The sequence below is a fragment of the Trachypithecus francoisi genome, unplaced genomic scaffold (assembly GCF_009764315.1).
Source record: "Trachypithecus francoisi isolate TF-2019V2 unplaced genomic scaffold, Tfra_2.0 Lachesis_group17, whole genome shotgun sequence".
NCBI lineage: Eukaryota > Metazoa > Chordata > Mammalia > Primates > Cercopithecidae > Trachypithecus > Trachypithecus francoisi.
In genome coordinates, this window is record NW_022681462.1 from 84218488 (window position 1) to 84225268 (window position 6781).

Here is a 6781-nt window from a genome sequence, read left to right on the forward strand (position 1 = left end):
ACTGTTAGTTCAGTGTATATTGTTAGAGCCTAAAGCAGTAGGGCAATCAGTCAGGAAGAAAAGATGGATCTGAACTGGAGGAATACAAGGGCAAGCTAGGACTAGTGAGGATGTCCCGGAACTAACAGAATGGACTAGAATACACATCAATCTCTCATTACTTCCATGGCTCCAGTTTTGATGATGCAGGTGATCTATAGGAAAAGCTGGCTCCATTATCACATAGAGAAATATGTCCTTGGTCCTGAAGGGAGAGATGCAGTGGGAGCTGAAGGTGCTATGGGCCTGGCCCCTGCCCCATACTAGCCAGGTGAGCCGGCAGGTCAGCAACGATGTGCATGACCTGCAACAGATGCCCTGCACTGACCTTCTGAGCACACGAATATGTCTGCTGTTTCATTCTGCCTTCCAAATCTTGTGCAATCTGTCTCCTTTTGCTATAGTAACAGAAACTATGCAGGGAAGGGAATCTGGGAAACATAGTTTCAGTTTAGCTAAATTGATATATACCTCTTTTAAACATCCTTACCCTCCAAATGAAGATAATGGAAAAACTGTGCTTCACCTAATATAATGCAACTATCTCTTATACAACTAAAAACACATAATCTTTTTCCCCAAAAGTGGATACAGATTCCTTTTATTCATCTTTGGGTGATGTCTATTCTTCCTCTTGTTGAGTCACATTCCTTTTTGATATTTTATAACTTAGATTCTAAGATATAAAGTTAGCCGTAGCTTATGTTACTTGGTAGGGGAATGAATAGTAGAGGAAAAAAGAAAACATTTGGTTGTTATGTACCAAATCATTCATCTTAAAATAAGAAAAAAGTATTAGTAACTATTATCATCCTTGTTTCTGCAACTGACTACATGGTTTTGAATAAATATGCTATTTATTATTACCTTCTTCCCCTACTCGTTCCATATTTTCTTTGCCTCTACAAACTACCTCAGCTGCTTGTGGTTCCTTATCAGATAGGCTGATTCAAAACTTCATCCCTAAAGGGGTTTGGGATATTCATAGTACTGCCTATATTGGATTGTTGAAAGTTTCCATTGACTTTAATTGTAGGTCCTGGAGTACTAGGAGATGCTCCAGGGATTCTCTTGAATTGCATGTAAATGCCTCCTTGCCTCTTAATATGTAGTAGTAGAAACTCTATATCCTCTTAAAAGCATCAGTTATCCTAATTAGTACAGTGGCCTCCTTCTTCATGTTGAATTATTGTCAGGAGGAACCCAAAGTGCCAGTTATCTGTCAGCTTATAATTTAAGTAAACATTGTTGTACCTATTGCTGGAAGCAGTCCTCCCTTGGGAATGAAAAGGGCCAAAGTTGTGGGTAAATCAAAACTTTCTCTTGTGGTATACTAGGAATGACAATAGGAGAAATCACTCCCACTTTCAAAACCCTTATCTCAGGATAAGGAATAAAATGGCTAAGGAAGAAACAGCACCCCATATACTGCTTGTTGATTTAAAGCACAATGCATTCCTGGAGAAATTTCAGAGATCGGTGCCAATACCAAAGACCTGAAGGAAGTAAGATGTGATTTCTACCACATCTTTATTCAACTTGTCTATTTGGCTGGTGTAGAAGACAGACGGATCTTGGAGAATGACAGTGAAGTATCACAAAAACAATCTGATAGTGACTCCAATTGTACCTGCTGTTCCAGATGTGATTTCATTGCTAAAGCGAATCAGCACATTCCCTGGTACCTGGTGTGCAGCTATTGACCTGCCCTTTTCTTTATGCATCTTAGTATAGACCTTTAGTAGTTGTTTGGCTTTCATCCAGTAAGACCAACAATATACCTTTACTGTACTACCTCAGGCAACATCAACTCTCTAGCCATTTGTTATAATCTAGTTCTCAGGCAGATCATGCTGGTTCATTACATTGCCGATATCATAGTGTTTGAACCTCACGAGTGGATATTGCAGTAATCTGTGATGTATTGGTAAGAAACTTTTGTACCCAAAGGATGAGAAAAATATATCACTTGCAAGATGACTTCAGTCATTAATCTACCCCAGGGCCAGGTGGTGAATCATCTAAATACCTGGATAACACTTGGATGCAGCCTATCTATCTCCATTTTCTCCAAGATGGTGACATCTGGTCACTCTATTTAAAACCACCCCTTGCACCAGTTACACAGTCTTGATCTATTACAGTGAAGGCCACAGTGGTACAGTAGAAATACGTGTCGTCAACATAAGAATGAGCTAGGTTTGTACCATGGTTTTGCCACTTATGCCTAAATGTTTCCTTGGGCAGGTCAGTTTCTTCAACAAAAATCCAACTCACAGAGTTGGTATGAAGACCACGTGTGATACTATGTAGGATGGAGAATGAATTTACATCTATAGAGCCCTTTTATATTCAGACACTTTATGGATTGTGTGTGTTGAGTCTATGTGCATTTTTATTACCTGTTGGCAGATGAGGAACAGAGGTTCTGCCAAGTGGATTCACTTGCCCAGGCTCGCACACTGAGGAGGTGGTAGAACAAGGATGTGAACTCAAGCTGTTTTGTTTGCAAACCACTGTATTCTCTTCATTTGGCCTGTTCCCACTTTGCCATGGAAGAACGCAAACCCTAAAACACTAGCAGTGTATAAATACAGATTCTGTGCTGTTCTTTGTGAATTCATGCTCAACTTCACTGATCCTTCCTTCTCCAATTGCCTAGAAATTCTCTGTCTAGCCATCTGGGGACTCTATCTTTAAAATGATCAGAGTGTGTTTTTCTTTTATTTTTTAATTCTTATTAGAATTTTATGGTTTTATTGTATCATGAAACATTGAAATATTGGAAAAAAATCAATGTCTGGGTGATGAGGCAGCTGCTTTCTCCTTCACTTCCTTGTGTAATTAGAGCAACTTGTCAGTAGATTGTTTTTATTTTAAAAAAAGGACAAATCTTTGCATTACTTAAGTCTTTCTAAGGCATGCACTAGTACAACACAAATTTCTCCCATCCTATGCAAGTAGTCTAGCATCCAAACATTATGAGCATGTCGATGGCAGCAGTGCACTGCACCCACTCCCACCGCAGTCCTGCTCGTTTGTGTATGATATTTGGAGCAACTGGAGGAGTGTGAATAGTACTGACAAGAGGCAGGAGGAGGAAACCGCATGAGTGCCTGGCTGGGAGGAGGTCAGCCCATGCTGTGCAGGGCAAGCCTGAACATGTCATTGATGCAATCCCATACCTCCTTGATGTTCTTTAACAGGAACATCTGGTGGAATCCTATGATGGAGTCTTCATCTGCCTTAAGCTGACCTACCACCATGCTGAGGACGCAGCTATCTGGTATGGGCCTGTTACTGGGAAGTGCAGGAATCCTTGTTTCTTAGTCTTACTTGGAAGAAAGAATTCTGCCAAGAGAAAATTTAGACTCCCACCTCCAAAAGAAAGATAATTTATTGAAGGAAAATAGAGAGCAGAGAGTTTATTCAGAGAGACAGGACATTCTGAAAGATGAGGCAGAGTGGGCTGCTGAAAGAGAATGAGCCAGTAGCCTCTGAGAGTTCTGCACTCGGTTTTTATGATACCAGATTTTTTCTTGAAGTTCCCACCTCTGTCATAAGTCTGTGCTTTTTTACTTTATTTAGTTTTCCTGCTTCTGCCTTAAGTCCCCCCTGTTTTCCCATTTAGTTCCCACCCCAGGCTTGTGGACCTTTCCTTACTGAAGCAACCTCATCGTCTAGGGTAACACCTGAGGTTCCCGGAGATGAAGGATGCAGACACACAAAGAATGAGGTTAAGAGCAGAAATTTAATAGGCAAAAGAAAGAGAATAGCTGTCTGCTACAGACAGGGGTCCTGGGAAATGAGCTGCTCATCCACAGTGAAATGTAGGGATTTTTAAACATGAGCTAGTGGGGAGGTGGTGTCTGATCTACACAGGGTGCAAAAAACAAGTTAGGATCGGGTGTGCCATCTGCATAGGATGTGAATCTCTGGCATCCCCCACCCCAATGTTTTATTGTGCAGATGGGTTCTCTGAGCATCTCCATGTTGCCCAGTTCTTTCTTACTGTACACATGCTAACAAAAAAGGAAAGGCGGACCCTGATGGTGGACTTGCCTGGCCCCCAGGTAGCCCCCTTCTGTTGGTGTAGCTGCAGGCCTCCCCTTGTGCAAGCTTCCTGCTTCCTTATCTGTTTGCAGCTTGATCTTTCAGGCTACTGTTTGTTAGAAAAGAAGTAATGTCTAGGGCTGCTTTTTGTTAGAAGGGAAGTTCTACTGAGGACCCTTGCCCTCACTATCTGCCTAAATAATTTCTTTCTATCTCCTTTATCATTACTATTCATTGGTGCACATGCACGGGCCCAGTGTTGGATAGAAATTCTACCGAATGGCTGCATTGCTCATTACTGCCACCCCAGGAAGGTTGTATAGCCTTCAAATCTATATGTACTGTGCCTGCATATCTCTTAGGAATTTCTCTGTTGCCTTCTTTCCACCTTATCAGCATGTAGCTAGCTACATTCTGACCAGCTAACTGCAGAGTAAATGATTACTGGGCATCTTAAGGGGTGTTCCTTTCTGCATAGGTATTTCTCCTCCTCTCTGCTCATATCTAGCACGCATGTTTTGGATGGTCCCTGGGGTGTGAGATTTTCCAGACCTCCCTTTTCTCAGGGGCTCTCCCTTCCTGCTTATTTCTAGCTATCTGCCTACTCTAACAGGCTGATGATCTTGCACCATGATGCTGTGCTGGATTTTCTGGACCAGAAGGGAAGGCTAGCTTTCTCCTGGAACCGCTGTCCTTCCCATGTAAGGCGTGACATGTCAATGTAAATTGCACCTACTTGGTTTGTATTGTAATCAAATAACTGGTAGCAATGTTAAATGAAGCTGGGTCCAGTCTGCTCCCAAATTGGCTTGCCTCATATTCTGGCACATCATTGGCCTTCTGAGACCCAAGGGGCTGGCACAGTGGCAGCAGCAACACAGTGTGCTCTGCGACCACTGTCCCTTTTCCCTTGTCTTCCTTTGCCCGCTCCACTGCACTCTTGTTTTTGCTTGAAATTTTATTTTCCCATTTTGAAAATTGCCTTTCTATATATTTAGCAGAAACTATATTTAGTATTCAAAGCACTTGAACGTATGTTCTCTCATTTGACAATCTGTGGAATGGAGGAAATTGTCTTTATTTTATACACAAGAAACTGTGGCTTGGGTAGGGTAAGAATGTATCAAAGCTTACGAAGCTGATAAGTGGAAGAGCCTCCTCCCTCCAGCTTCAGGGCTTTTTTTTGCACTCTCTCAGTGCTGCAAGAGCCTCTAAATACCTGTTATCTCTGGGAAGCCAGTTTTCTCTTTTGCCCTTTGTACCAGACATAGCTTCCTTTAGAAATATATTGTTAGAAGGAATACCCCACCAAAAGCCAGAACCATCAAAACTGAACAAACGTCTGGTTTATCAGGTATGTGGTCTTCTCTCAGCATATCTTATATTGAAAGTAATAAAAATGTTCTCAATATTCACCAGCAGCTTACTTCATTTCAGGTATTATTAAACTAGTTTTCTCTGAAACTTCCTATTAAAAAAACCCACAAAACTCTTGAAAGAAGAATGATAAATGCCTTAAAAGTCCATCATTGAGCCAATAAGAAAGTTACGTTCTTCATGGCCCAAAAAGTATGAAAGCAGAAGTAAGAGGGTGGGAAAACTGCAGAATGTAGCGTTTTCACTGAGGCCACCTACTGCTTCCTGGGCTGAGCTTCAGATTTTAAGGCTGGAATAAGAAGTCAATACAAAGAGTTCATCTTATGTGGTGGGTCTAATAAGAGCCCATTGTGTAAAAGCCTATCACTTAAGAAGAGGTTCTAAAACACTGCAGAAATCCTTACCAATTTTATTTATATTTTTTGTTTCCCCAACATTAGGTTGGACCATGTCAGAATGTTGATTCTTTTTTTTTTTTTGAGACGGAGTCTCTCTTTGTCGCCCAGGCTGGAGTGCAGTGGCTGGATCTCAGCTCACTGCAAGCTCCGCTTCCCGGGTTTACGCCATTCTCCTGCCTCAGCCTCCTGAGTAGCTGGGACTACAGGCGCCTGCCACCTCGCCCGGCTAGTTTTTTGTATTTTTTAGTGGAGACAGGCTTTCATCGTGTTAGCCAGGATGGTCTCGATCTCCTGACCTCATGATCCGCCCGTCTCGGCCTCCCAAAGTGCTGGGATTACAGGCTTGAGCCACCACGCCTGGCCCAGAATGTTGATTCTTGACGATCATTGACCTATAAGTGTGGCAGTTTCATGTGATTTAATGTAACAGAATGTCATTCAGAATTTTGCTCCTGGCTGTATCTCCAATGCCTAGAAGAGCATCAGGTACATAGTAGGTACTGAATAAACATTTGTTGATGGGATGAATTAATAAAATCAAATTGGAAACCAATAATCAAAAAACAAGTAGAATAACTGCATATGTGAGTTAAAGTCACATTTAAACAATCCATAACAAAAGAAGAATTTATAACAAAAATGAAAGTAAATCTAAGTTTAATATCTGCTAGAAACAGAAGGAAAAAATAGGAAGCAGGGGGTGGGCTCTTGGAGTTGCCTTTAGTGAGATTTGACCAGAAAACTGGGTAAACACATTGACTTCCAGGCTCCCCACTGTACTCTTCTTAGCTGTTATTTGCCAGCTTGAAATTTCTGATTTTCATTACCATCTGAATAACACAGATATTAAAAAATAAAAAAACTCGTCTTTTCAATGTTTATAACCAAATGTAATTTCCTTGAGTAATGTACAA

At 41.4% G+C, this 6781-nt stretch overlaps 1 pseudogene; it reads right to left on the minus strand.

Annotated features, from left to right (window-relative positions):
- Positions 1–3170: 3170 nt before the first annotated feature.
- On the minus strand, positions 3171–4906 carry LOC117063019 (annotated as a pseudogene).
- Positions 4907–6781: the final 1875 nt, after the last annotated feature.